This window comes from Lepeophtheirus salmonis, chromosome 6 (genome assembly GCF_016086655.4).
Source record: "Lepeophtheirus salmonis chromosome 6, UVic_Lsal_1.4, whole genome shotgun sequence".
Lineage (NCBI taxonomy): Eukaryota > Metazoa > Arthropoda > Copepoda > Siphonostomatoida > Caligidae > Lepeophtheirus > Lepeophtheirus salmonis.
The window spans coordinates 47,944,673-47,958,879 of NC_052136.2; the positions used below are offsets into that span (position 1 = coordinate 47,944,673).

The 14,207-nt window shown below is 30.6% G+C and overlaps 2 long non-coding RNA genes across 3 annotated transcripts in view; one reads left to right on the forward strand and one right to left on the reverse strand.

Annotated features, from left to right (window-relative positions):
• Positions 1 to 5,293, forward strand: part of LOC121121011 (uncharacterized) — a 47,576-nt gene extending 42,283 nt beyond the window's left edge. The window contains exons 4-5 of one of the 2 annotated variants that reach the window (XR_011780941.1): positions 4,637 to 4,863; positions 5,209 to 5,293. This is a non-coding gene — a long non-coding RNA (uncharacterized lncRNA). Of the gene's footprint in view, positions 1 to 4,636; positions 4,868 to 5,208 lie in introns of both variants that reach the window. The other variant, XR_011780942.1, reaches the window with a different exon arrangement.
• A 2,572-nt stretch (positions 5,294 to 7,865) lies between these two features.
• LOC139905853 (uncharacterized) lies at positions 7,866 to 9,012 on the reverse strand. The gene is made up of 2 exons (XR_011780943.1): positions 8,781 to 9,012; positions 7,866 to 8,669 (listed from the first exon to the last, which is right to left on the reverse strand). It is a non-coding gene; the product is annotated as an uncharacterized lncRNA (long non-coding RNA).
• Positions 9,013 to 14,207: the final 5,195 nt, after the last annotated feature.

The following is a 14,207-nucleotide window of genomic DNA, read 5'->3' on the forward strand; positions in this document are numbered from 1 at the left end:
TTCCAGAGTTATTCATAAATGATATTGAATATCGTTGAAAAGATTTTTAAACTCTGGATGATCGTTATTGGCTGCCTTAAGGCTTTTCATATAGAACATGAGATGAACCAAACCTATATCCAAATTTTACGAGTCTGAGTGCAAATATTCCTAGTTAATACGCTTCCAGATTTTTTTAACAAATTTCCATTAAAAGTTCTTGACACCCTCAAATGCAAATGAACCATTCCTTTTTCATTCAAGGTATCTTCTATGATTGGAATTAAATATATATGTGAGTAGTTATCATGGGTTAAGAACAAGGAGTAACATTTTTCATCTTTAACATTCCCTCGATTGACGACTGTAAGGCTAAATTTATTCCCTAAATAGTCAATTTGTTTGAGAAGGAAGAACATTGGTTTCGGAAACTTCCTGGTCTTCTAAGGAATACTCTTTAAGTCCTGAAACAAGGGTAAATATCACAATTTAGCAAACTATTGCACATATTTGATATTAGATTAATATAAATACATGAATTGTATTTCTATTAACCTTGGACTGACCTACCTTGTCTCTAAGTATCTTGGTAATTTGTACAAGACTGTTTTCAAGTTACAACTCGTATTTACATAAAATCGCAACTTGTACACACATATATAAGACATGTATGATGTCAGTTGCACGGACGCATGGGGGAAGGGGCGCATTTGAACACAAAATTCTGATGATGTATAGTCCATGTTTTGTCTCTCATATAATTTAAAAATTCACATAAATACTATTATTTATAATGCATGTTTATCCATTTAAATCGATTGTAAAAGTACCTAATTTATTCCAGAAAAATTATTAAAAACCTAAATACATATATCAATAAAACCTAGAAAATAAGTAAAACCCCAAGTTTAATTTTTGGGAGATAGCTTCCTGGGTTTGTTAAAAAAAGAGTTGAAGTTTGTCAGAATAACTCCAGAATGGGTGGTGCGTACGGTGATACTCCACCAGTTACGCTTGTTTTAAAGACAACCCAACAAATTGCAAAGATACCAATTGTTAAAGTTGTCAAATAATCACTAACAGTAAACAATCAACCGATTTCAACGTAAAAATCATCTCAGTATGTAGCAAAACCAAATTTATGATTCATAATTTTTTTTGTTGATGTTTTTTTTATCATAAATAAAAAGTTTATTATAATAACCTTAGTAAACTAAACCATGATCAACTCCATGTCTATTAGCTAACCTACTCTTAGCTTGCCTAAAATGAAGATCGTTAAACACATGCACCTAATACAAAACAACTTTAAAATTACTTGACTTCCAAAAAAATAAGTATCATAGGTAATATCCAATGCTTCAATAGGATGCTTATAGATCATAGATACTTCAAAACATTACCAAAGTAATCTGTCAAATTAGTTATACAATGTCACTATTTTGCTTTATTGAATAGATTAAATTTTTATAAGTGTTCGTTAAAATTGCAGGAATTCAAAACGAATTAACTGGCTTAAGCTATCTCTCCTTCATGTTACTACCTGAAAAATTATTGAAAAGATTGAATTCTCAAAGGTGTTTATATTTTAATTGTAGTAATTCAAGACGAATTAACTGGATAATGCAATTCCCCTTAATGTTACTACCCGAAAAATTATGGATCAGATTGAATTCTCACAAGTGTTTCTTTGAATTACAGCAATCCGAGACTAATTAACTAGTTATGTAATCTTCCCTTTACTTCATATTTTCAATAGTAGAGCGTTAAGGAAAAATTTGACTACCTGAAATAACGGAGGACTGGAAAGATGAATAAAAAGTACCTAATAGTTTTTTTTTTTTTTTTAAATATCCTTGTATGAGCCTGCTTCTTCCACAGAGGGGGGGGGGGGCAGAGAGCATTTGGACACAAAATGCTGGTGGTGTATCGTCCAAGTTTTGTCTGACAAATGTTTTAAGTATATATAATGTTATTTTATTTAATTCGAATGTAAAAGTACCTAATTTATTCCAGAGGAATAATTAAAACACCCCAAAAACTGAAAATATTTATCAGTAAAACCCAAGTTAAAAATTTTCCGTGGCGTCCTCCTGGGTTTGATAAAAAAAAGTTTAAGTACTTCAGAAGTATTCCTGATTTGGTATTGTGTACCAGAAACCTCTTACAGATACTCCTGCTTTCAAGATGACCCAACCCAAAGTACTCTTTATTAGTAGATAGATTAGCAAGTAATAAATGTACATACAAATATTTATATAAATACTTTATTATTGAATGTAGAGTTGTTCATAAATGAAAAAACGACAACATAGAACAAGAATCTTTAACATTTCTAGCAACACCATTAGTAACCAAAATTATACCATTTTAGACAAAGGAGACAGTGCTGATGAAGAAGACATTGACAATTCATTATATAATTATAATACTTAAGTTATACCTTATCAAGAGGTTATCACAGAAACGAAGGCATAAATTCTTCATTGACTCCTGAATCCAACTTTGATGATAATCTCAAAGATAATTGTAGTGATAAAACATGTTAATTAAGACCACTGTCCATAGTCTATCTGAACGGAAAGTTCACAAATTTTTTGTCCTTCAATTATTAAGCTCTACAGCAATGGCATGGGGGAGTCAATCTCATAGATCAAAGAACTGTTTCATAACTTTAAATTCAGTCATCAACACAATTTTGTCTAAGAATCTTTTTGATCTTCTAGATCTACCATGTTATATCGTTTATAACCTTAAATATCCAAATAAATTATCGCTTCTTGACTTCAAAATTGTAATTGACAAGAGTCTGATTGAATATTATGAAGGGTGTAAGAGGGTAACCCAGTAGTCTAGACCAACAAAAAGAAAAAATGTATCTGTTATAATTGACAATCATAGTGGACATTTTACTGGAGTTTGAACAAAAAAGAAAAAAATGTGCTTACTGTACGAATAAAAATATAGAAAATCGAACTTAGGTCATTGTATGGCTTGTAATCTTGCTTTATACCTGTTAAGAGATACAAATTGCTTGATCGTATTTCACACATATAAAACAGTTATTATATTAATTTTAATCAATTTTTCATAGTAGAAATATTACTTGTTTCAATTATAAATAAAAAGTGTATCAAAATAATTAAAAAATGTTAAGAATTCAACTCGATAATGTAACTTAAGTATTTTGTTTATATATAGAAAAATTTTACCGTTCACACCCAGAGAGACAACAGTGTCCCATCAAATTCTGGAAAACCTATTGAAGTTATTAAAAAAATAACTATAATTAGTTCTAATATGATCAAAGAGATCCAGAATTGAATGTAATTATTTTTGATCTTCTTTTCAATTTCTTGTGGGTCTGAAGGGTTTTGTAAATTAAACCCTGTTCAACCCCATGTTAATAAACTAAACTACTCCTAACTTGCCTAGAGTGAAGATTGCTTAATAAATACACCAGCTAAAAAACAACTTTAAAATTACTTTACCTCCAAATAATATCCAATGCTTCTATAAAATATTACTCAAGTAATATGTCAAATTAGTTATACAATATACCATGAGACTATTTTGCTTTATTGAACAGATTAAATTCTCATAGGTGCTCATTTCAGGAATTAACTGGCTAATGCAATCTCCCTTCATATTACTACCTAAAAAATATTTGAATAGATTGAATTCTCATAAGTTTTCATCCAATACGAATTAACTGGCTAATACAATCTTCCCTTCAATTCTTATTTTTAATAGTAGATAGAGGTAGAAGATATCAATAAACTGATGCAATGCTCCCACAGTTACGCAGCTTTGAAGAAAAACCAACAAATTGCAACGATACCAAATAATCAGTAGAAGTAAATAATCAACTAATTTCTACGTAACAGTCCTCTCAGTATGAAGTTAAACAAAATTTATGATTAATAAATTTTTGACTTTTTTGAATCCCAAATAAACAGTTTATTATAATAATCTTTGTATATGAAACCCTGTTCAACCCAATGTCAATTAACTACATAACTCATAACTTGCCTAAAGGGAATATCGTTTAATACATACACCAACCACAAAACAACTTTGCAATTATTTTCCCTCCCAATAATTTAGTATCTTGCGTAATATCCAATGCTGCAATATAATGTTTCTGGGACATAGGAACTTCAAAATATTACCAAAGTAATATGTCAGATTAGTTATACAATGTCACTATTTTGTTTTATTGAACAAATTAAATTCGCATATGTGTATATTTGAATTGCAACAATCCTAACCGAATTAACTGGTTAATGCAATCTGCCCTTCATGTTACTACCTGAAGAATTATTGAACAGATTGAATTCTCAAAGGTGTTCATCCAAGACGAATTAACTCAATAATTCAGTTTCCCCTTCCCTTCCAATTTTTAATAGTAGAATGAAGAATAACAACTGTTGCTAGGCGGAAAAAAACGATAGAGGAGGAGGAAGATTCTAAAGTTTATTTTTGTATATATTGGACTAGTATGAGCCTGTCCATTCCACGGACACATGGGGGAGGGAGGCACATTGGGACACAAAATGCTGGTGGTCAAATAATTTAAAAATTTGAATAAATATTTCTATTCATAACTTATGTTTGTCTATTTGAATCGAATGTAAAAGTACCTAATTTATTCCAGAACAATAATTTAAAAAACCCAAGAACGCAAAAAAAAATGTTTGGTAGCCTCCTGGGCTTAATAAAAAAGGTTGTGGTCGTCAGAATTACTCTATTGAATAGGTATTTGGTACGGCAATACTCCCAAAGTTATGCATGTTTGAAGACAACCCAACAAATTGCAAAGATCCTGAATAATCAGTAACAGTAAACAATCAACAGATAGCTATGGAACAATCCTCCCAACATGTGGGTAAAAAAAATTATGAATAATTTTTTTGATTTTTTGTTAATGTTTTTTTCATCACAAATAAAAAGTTTATTATGATAACCTTTGTAATTAAACTTTGTTCAACCTTATATCAATAAGCTAACCTACTTCTAACTTCCCAATCACAAAGATAGCTTAATACATGCACCAACTATATTACATTAACTTTAAAATTACTTAACTTCCAAATAATCTAGTATCCTGCATGAGATTTAATGCGTCAATAGAATGATTATGAGTACTTAAAAATATTAGTTATATAAGATTACTTTTTGAATTTATTGAACAGATTAAATTCCAATAATTTTTGATTTGAATTGCAGCAATCCAAGATGAATTAACTGGCCAATACAATCTCCCCTTCATGTTACTACCTGAAAAAAATATTAAACAGATTGAGTGTTCATCTAATACGAATTAACTGGCTAATGCAATCAACCCTTCCTTACTAATTTTTGGGATCTAGGAAAGCTCACCTATTGAAAATTTGTATAAGGAAAGTTTTTACTGAGATTACTCGTACTGGGAAAATTCGTATAGGATAAAGCTCGCCCGCCGGAAGACTCGCCTTCTTTTATTTAGTGAAAATAATACACTTATATAATTTAATGAATGACTAATGTGTTCAAAACATAGACATAATCATTGATAAATATAGGATTTAAGAAAAATAAAAAAAGATGACAGTAAATCGAATGGAAGAAGTACGATTTACTTAATAGTTAATTATCAATAGACATGATGAATTATTCATATTGGATAAGATGCATGGAGGGACGAACAAGCATAACCTCGGATTAGGGAAGAAAAGTGATTTTCTCTTCGTTATGAGCCAGGATCTATTAGTAGAAGAGGTGGTTGTATGTGGTCAGCCAAATCACTGAAAGGATTCGAGGAGGCACTAAAAATTATATATCCAGGACTGAAAATTCATACCTCTAATAGATCTCAAGCCAAGTTGTGAGAAATTAACAAGTGAACACACTCCTTGAACGAATTTTTGAGTGTATTTTCATAATTTGATATGATAACATTTGAATATATAACTTCATTTCTAATAGTAAACTTCAGTAATATTTATCAAGAAATATGTATTATAAAACTTTATATATTCATTAATTCCAATTCAGAATGAGAATCTGGCTCCCACTTTATTAAAATTTACGAATAATATTTATGTCCATTCCTTTGTCAATGTTTAATTCCATTAATTTATTTATTTGTTTAAATAAATGTAAATATATATTTAAACCCTAATGAAACGGCTATATTTTTTTTATTCAACACTTCATGTAATTATCTAATATGGTTTATTATGGTACATATGGGTGAAAAATGTTCCAGCCCTTCCAACATATTAGGCGCCTTATATTTCTCTTAATGCTATTGTATTTTAAATTGTTATAATTCTATGCTTACGAAATATTTTTTAGAAATAATTTCCATAAATCTTGATGATTTTCAAAAAACTATTTTCTAGATATTTACCTATAATATCACACAATATAGTAACATGCCTTCATAAATAATTAATACATGTAATTGCAGACACATTTAAATTAGATTTGCTCCAAATTATTTGTACTAAGATTTTGTTTTATTTAATATCTAATTATTTACATATGTACATATATACCTATAAGATAAAATATTTAAATAGAATGTAAATTCCAGTATATTACTTTCAGAGATTTTATTTTTTCATTGGGATTATATTGTGCTATTACTTCTTGCAATGTTAGATCACGGGGTTTGTTAACACGTTTTTTTGGTACAATATTGCCACATTCTAAATCACTTTTTTTCATGCCAAGCCTACTTAAGTTTTAAAAAAAAACTATCAATTTTCAAAGATTTGAATGTTTATTAGTAATTGAGCATTGAATGCTTTTTGGAATACTTCTAGACTTTTATTAGTTTTTTATTTTGTTATTAATTGTTCTCGAGCTAACATTCCACAGTTATATTGATAATGTTGGCGTCACTTTCCTTCTTCCTTCTCCCTGGCCTTGCAAACCGCCGATGTAATGCATCTCAAAACAAGAAATCAACTCTTGTTCTAAATCACGGTCATCGGCAATCTCAACAAATCCATCAATAACATTTGCAATTGACAAAAATGCTAAAGCGTTGAAAAATTTAATTTTTAAATAAAAATCGGCTTTACTGGAATATCTCAATTTTAACCCTAAGTTTACAATGTGTCTGTAGATATTTTTAAACAAATGGAATGAACATCCCGTAATGTTTTTTTACAGGAAACACATTTCCTTAGGCATTCAAAATTGCATTTTGAAAAATTAATTATTAATGTTTGAGGACATAATTATGTTTTTAGATACTTCAAAGTAGTAAACAGTATATTGTATGTATATTCATACTTATTTGGGAATAAGATAAATAATTTTGGCAACGATACATATCCAAGAATTATGTACAATATAAAAAGTTGGTTATAATTTTCAGGGCTGTATTTTAATGTTCCATTAGAGGCCAATCTTCGTATGAAGCGAAATCCTCTAATGCACCCTCAGATCCAAAAATCAATATTCTTTCAGGATCGTGTTCAACACTATCAAATTGTTAAAATTGTTCTCCGTTTTTCAAGAATCTGTAGTCATGGGGAATTGAATATCCACATCTTCCAATAGGGATTGGAGGGCGTGATTTGTTTGCCGTCCCCAGTCTCGAATGCTACGAGCCAAATTTAATGAATTGGACATTTCTTAATGCACGAGGATAATTGTGAAGTCAGATCTTGGCATTTAAAATTTACTTTTTGTACGTATATTTTGAGTTTGAATCTACTGAATGGATGACAGTGTTCTCCTACTGTTTTGGAAATACATATATTGTCACTGTTGATATCCAATGGCGTTACAGTGTGGAACATAATATTACATTTTTCATTTCATATATCAAGTATGTTTTTGATCGGATTTTTGGTTAACTCTGTAGATATAATTAAAATTATCTACAATTTCCTCTTTGACTTTTTATTAAATAAACCATTTTTACAGTTTAGATATAGATTTTAAGTACTAAATGCAAAAGAAATATAGAGAGTGTCAATATTATTTAAATATGTATTTACATTTACTAAAACAAATAAATAAATTAATGGAATTAAACATTGACAAAGGAACAGACATTAATATTAGTAATACACATTAATAAATTAGGAGCAGGATTCTCATTCTGAATTGGAATTAATGAATATATAAAGTTGTATTATACATATTTTTTCATAAATAATTCTGAAGTTTACTATTACAAATGAAGTTACATATTCAAATGTCATTGTTTTAAATTATGAAAATACACTCAAAAATTTGTTGAAGGAGTGTATAAATCACATTCATAATTTCTCATAACTTGGCTTGAGATCCATCAGAAGTATGAATCCTCAGTCTTGTGGTAGAACTTATGTGATCCAATGCCCTTTAGTGACTACGTAGTGCAGCCTGCTTCCTTCTATTCAAATAAGAAAGAAGATTAATGAAGAGACGAAAAACATCGTTCTTATCTCTCTATTTCAATTCTAGGTTGCTCCAAATGTACTGGACTGTACAGTTTTCTTCCCATACATATCTCATTTTTCATGCTCTCGTACGATCCGACCTTTGAGTGCCTCCTCAAATCCTCTAAGTTATTTACCACACCACATCCAACCACATTCTAGCTCATAACGATGAGGAAATCACTGCTCTTGGCTAATTTATGTTATGCTTGTTCGTCCCTCCATGAGTATTTCTCAATATGAATAATCCATCATTTCTAGAGTCTAAAGACAATTGATAATTAAGTGAATAACACTTCTTCCATGCAAATTGGTTGTTTATTTTGCCTCTGGTTCGAACACATTAGTCATTATATAAGTGAGATTATTACTTACATCAAATAAAATAAGACAAGTCTTCTGACGGGTGAGCTTTATACTCTATTAATTTTCCCAACGCAAGTAATCCCAATACAAACTTTCCCTATACAAATTTTACGTATGCAAACTCTCCTGACAACAATTTTGAATAGTAGAATGAAGACTAAAAACTGTTACTACTAGAAAAAAAAAGGGGGGAGTAGGAGGAAGATTAAAAAGTTTATATATAAGATTTCAAGTTGTGAGTGGAATTTTACAATAGATAAAAGTAAAGGGCTCTAGGGGAAGAAAGCTCAAGGGAAAAAATAAACAATTCAACTACGTTAGGAACATCTCCTAACGTAGTTATTCTTCTCTTTTTACTGGGGGGAGACTCATTTCTTCAGTGCCTGCGTGCCTTGCTGGAGAAATTTACAACAGCTTCTTATTTTAAGCCAATCAAAGTTGAAAACTACTAAACCCTACCTTCCTTGCCTTGAGTGTCCACTCTTTGCCTAAAGTCCTTTCGTTACAAGAGCTTTCACTTTTTAATATCGACTACGAACTTCAAATTATATAAAGAGGATGAGTTCCTTCAATAAAAATTTCCAAATTAGGTGTTTCATTGAAAATTAGCGGCTCAAACACTCTCTTCATTATTAAATCCTAAAAATATTCGTAAAAGAAAGTAAAAAAATTACATAGGGATTTTTTTCTATATCTTGATTTTCGTTCAATATTGCTTATGTGTTGACGTACCACATATGTTAAAAGAAAATTAAATCAGTCACCCCTTATGTTTTGTTTTTTTAATTTGATCGTGACCGTTAAAATAAGTTATAAAAATAAATGGAGGATTTTTATTTGAAGAATACAAATCCATCCCACACTTTTTTAAGAAAAAATCCTTCAAACTTCATTTCTAGTTGTCTCACTACCAATATATAAAAATATCTATGTATATAATTGTATTAGCGAATATTATAATAATACATTTAGTTCATACACAACAGTTTGAAACTAATAATATAACTTATTTTCAATTTATATAATTCAATGTCCTCTCTTAACCAATTAAGACAGAAGGTTTTTCATTTTTTCTTTATTTTATTGCCTCTTTCTGTTGAAATGATATTATTTGAATAAAAAAAGAATCGATAAGTCTCCAAATTTCCACATATATTCTCTGACTATTATTAAACAATTAAGTATTAATATGCAAAAGGTGTGCCAAAAAAAAGTACAGAAGAGACTCTTTTAATGGTTGTTCAAACAAGAAGTAATTTGATAAAGCCTCTCTCATATCGAAATGATATTTTTTAAATAAAAAATATATTTACAACACTCAAAATTTGTACATATATCTTCTAATACAGGGATTCTCAACCTTTATTAGTGATGTTCCAAACGTTAAATATTTATTTAACCCAAGTACCCCCTTACCCGCACAAAATGTATTTAGCTTGAGTGATGCACCACTTATAAATTATTCATTCAAAATCTCAAGTACACCATGGAGTGTCTCCAAGTACCCCAAGGGGTACGCGTACCTCCATTTGAGAAACATTGTTATAATGTGTCGAATAAAAAAAAAAAAGTACATGTATTAAAAAAAGTAAAAAATGTCGTGTTCAAAATGTGCGGTGCGCCATTTTTGAACTTGTTCCCATAAATATAGTTACAAATATTAATATTAAAACTACTTCATATCTAAAAAAATATAAAAATAAGGTATTATCTCAATAATTATAAGCGTCGTCCATAGCAAAAGATTAAAAATTAAATATTCGTGGAGATATTACATGTTTAAACTAGTATATAAATAGGCATGTAGAAAAATCTAAACTTTGTTCTTAATGAAGTAAAATATAATTCCACAAAAATTATATTGGGTTTTTTTGATTACATAGAATCCGCTGATTCATTTCCCCTTCATCCATAAAACAGTAGGATTACAGTTCAAAATGAACAAATCAGCTTTATACATTATATTTTTTTCTAATTTAGAAATTGCATAAACTATGCATTGATGTTTTTTATATTTTGTACTTTGATGATAATTGCACGCACCTGAGCTCTATATTTTATTCATTTACATTTTATAATTACGTAGTTGCATGTAAGGTATCAGGGGCCTGGTATTTGGATTTATAAAAAAAAACACCAAAAATTAAAAAAATTGAGGAAGAATTTTTAAATTCATAACTATTCTCAAAATTTAAATTTCCAACGTTTTGCTCTTATAATTTCCCCTTAGAGTCAGGCTTAAAAAAATGAATCTGTTTTATTTTTACATATTTTAGATTTATTATGCTTCACTAATTTATAATTATTCACAGTAAGTAAATACTAATAAATTAATTTGAATATGAAGCATCTATTAACTTGTTTTAATTCCCTTATATATAAATTATGTCATTATATAGACTCATAAGTAATTAAATTTTTTCGTTTGAATATCATTCTAATATATATTCATGCAACTTAACCAACTTAAATTTTTTAATAAATGTTATAAACTTAATTTACCATAAATTAATCAAAATTGACATTTTTTATTAAATATAATCAAGACAACGTAATAAATAATTCATTTTTTAAATGCTGAAACATTTTTATCAATTTATTATTTACTTTGAATTCCATATATGTCATTTTTCATGTCGAAATATGGTATTGAATCTAAGTTATACCCTGAAAAATTGATTTAAAAAAGGCTTTAAAGACCAAACCTTCCTGTATTGAAAGTTTTAATGGTCATATTCGTTTTTTACGGCTTAAATAACATTAATAAATGTGGTTTTAAGTCTGCGGGCGTTCCAAGACCTTCCTTTTGTCGCATAGTGTAATTAATCAAACTAAAGTTCAAAAACTAATGACTGACTAAAAATATAAGTATTTTATTTTGACAGAAGTAGAATAGCTATGTCCGTTGTGATTCATATAGACCCCCTCTTAATCTCATATGTGAATATCAATGAATGAAGTCAACATTAATTATTAAATCTATTATATATAACTTATGACCAAGTCTAAATAGTACTGAGTCATTGTAATAAAGTTGTATATTTGTAGCATGTCAACCCAAAGGGAAGCTTATAGTTCATTTCAATCAATGATTCGGATTAATCCTTTGGAGTTATCGCAAATTGTACTTTAAGTACCTAATATTCCCCACCACATTTATAGAATTAGGAAATAACTAAATTATATTTCTAAAACAAAATTGTGGCCAAATTAAGTCAGATAGATAAAACTGAGATTTTTAAAAACTTTTAATATTCTCAAGTATTTTAATTCATCCTAGAAATTTGAATTCAAACGCTATGATGGCATGCAAAATCTCTTTGAAATATTGCCTGTCATTTTATAAATGATTATATAATTAGGGTATTTTTCATAATAATAAATAGTTTTTTTGAACTACATCCCGACATGTAGGCAACATTAAAAAATTACGTTGTAGCCAAGATTGATAGAAATACTATTAATCTTGATTGCAACCCGTAAGGTTAAACATCATATCTAACCAAAAATCCACTCAATGTGAAGTACTTTAAATCCATAGAAAAAATGTTGTGTTCGTTTTATTTCTTTATTTTTGACTGTAAACTCTCTTGCAATAATTAATAACGTGAGAATGTATTTCATTGAGTACAAGTGAAATTAAATTATTACTGCGTAAAAGGGACATTGACATAAATAATAATTATGTACTTTTTAGAATGGTTAATTCACATTTAAATAAATATATATTGTTGCGTCTTGACGAAAGTGGCGAGGTACCAATTATTTATTAAAAGGAGGGATCCATGACGAAACGGAGAAATGAGGAGAAGGAGAGGCGTCGAGGAATAAGGACAAGGCTTATTTATAGGAACATCAATATTCTGAGTAAAACAAAAACCTACTCTGGTCTATACATAGATTACAAAACTATTTATACTTATAAAAAAGATGAAAACAGTACTTTACAAATATATATATACATACACGAAAATACAATAAAGGAGAATCAGAGGGAAGGAGACACGAATACATTACATCACCCCCCAAGCACCAAATCCATGCCGGTGCTTAAACAGGTTCCGCTCCATGAATGGACGCCTATTGATCCGCTCCATCCATACCCAGGCGCGGACAACCCATTCCATCTTGTATGTACAAAATTTATCTCCATAGACGTGCCGTGCCCTCAACACGCGCGCCGGAGAAAGGAGAATAATACTCCTCAAAGAGGTTTTAGGAACGCCAGCACCCTGCCCGTTCATGGGAGAAACATCGTTCACCCTTATAGATGTTTTGGGAAAACAGGCGCCATGCCTGTTCCCGGGAGAAACATTATTCACCCCCACAAAGGTTTTGGGAACACAGGCACCCTGCCTGCTCCTGGGAGAAACACTATTAACCCTCAAGAAGTTTTAGGAACAAAGACACCATGTCTGTTCCTGGGAGAAACATTATTCACCCACACAGAGGTTTTAGGAACACAATCACCCTGCCTGCTCCTGGGAGAAACATTATTCACTCTCAAAGAGGTTTTAGGAAAACAGGCACCCTGCCTGTTCCTGGGAGAAACATTATTCACCCTCAAATAGGTTTTAGGAACACAGGCACCCTGCCTGTTCCTGGGAGAAGCATTATTCACCCTCAAAGAGGTTTTAGGGACACGAGCACCTTGCTCGTCCCTGGGAGAATCATCATTTATCCTCGATGTATCCTCATTCAACTCTGGATGATCCAGGGGATAACCATTACACGTTCACTAACCAATGAGGTGAACTGAAGAGTAGGAACATCTGAGAACCAGAATTTCATGGGATGAAATCCTCCTTGAATGATGTGGTCTCTGACACGGACACACACTTCACTTCTTGTATGTAAGTTTGTTTCTCTTCGTTTCTCCACGAGGCCCAAACTGAGGCACAGCCTGTATGGCTCCGCCTTCCGTAGACGAACGAGTGTTCTCCCTGTCGACGAAAAAGGGCTACCCAACTCCAGCAGGGCTAGCTTCTCCGACGATCCCACAGTAGGGAGGTCATGTGATCCAGATCTCATCCTCGTCGCCAATGTTGCGTCTTGACGAAGGTGACGAGGTACCAATTATTTATTAAAATGAGGGATCCATGACGAACCGGAGAAATGAGGAGACGGAAAGGCGTGGAGGAATAAGGACAAGGCTTATTTATAGGAACATCAATATTCTGAGTAAAACAAAAACCTACTCTGGTCTATATATAGATTACAAGACTATTTATAATTATAAAGAAGGTAAAAGCAGTACTTTACAAATATATATATACATACAAGAAAATACAACAAAAGAGAATCAGAGGAAAAGAGACACGAATACATTACATATAGATCATAGGCATATGTAAGGAAGGAGGCTTTATGTACCTTCCCAGTGTCAAAAATTGCCCTGAATTTAAATAGTCGTGTTCTAGGATACTTATCCCGTGG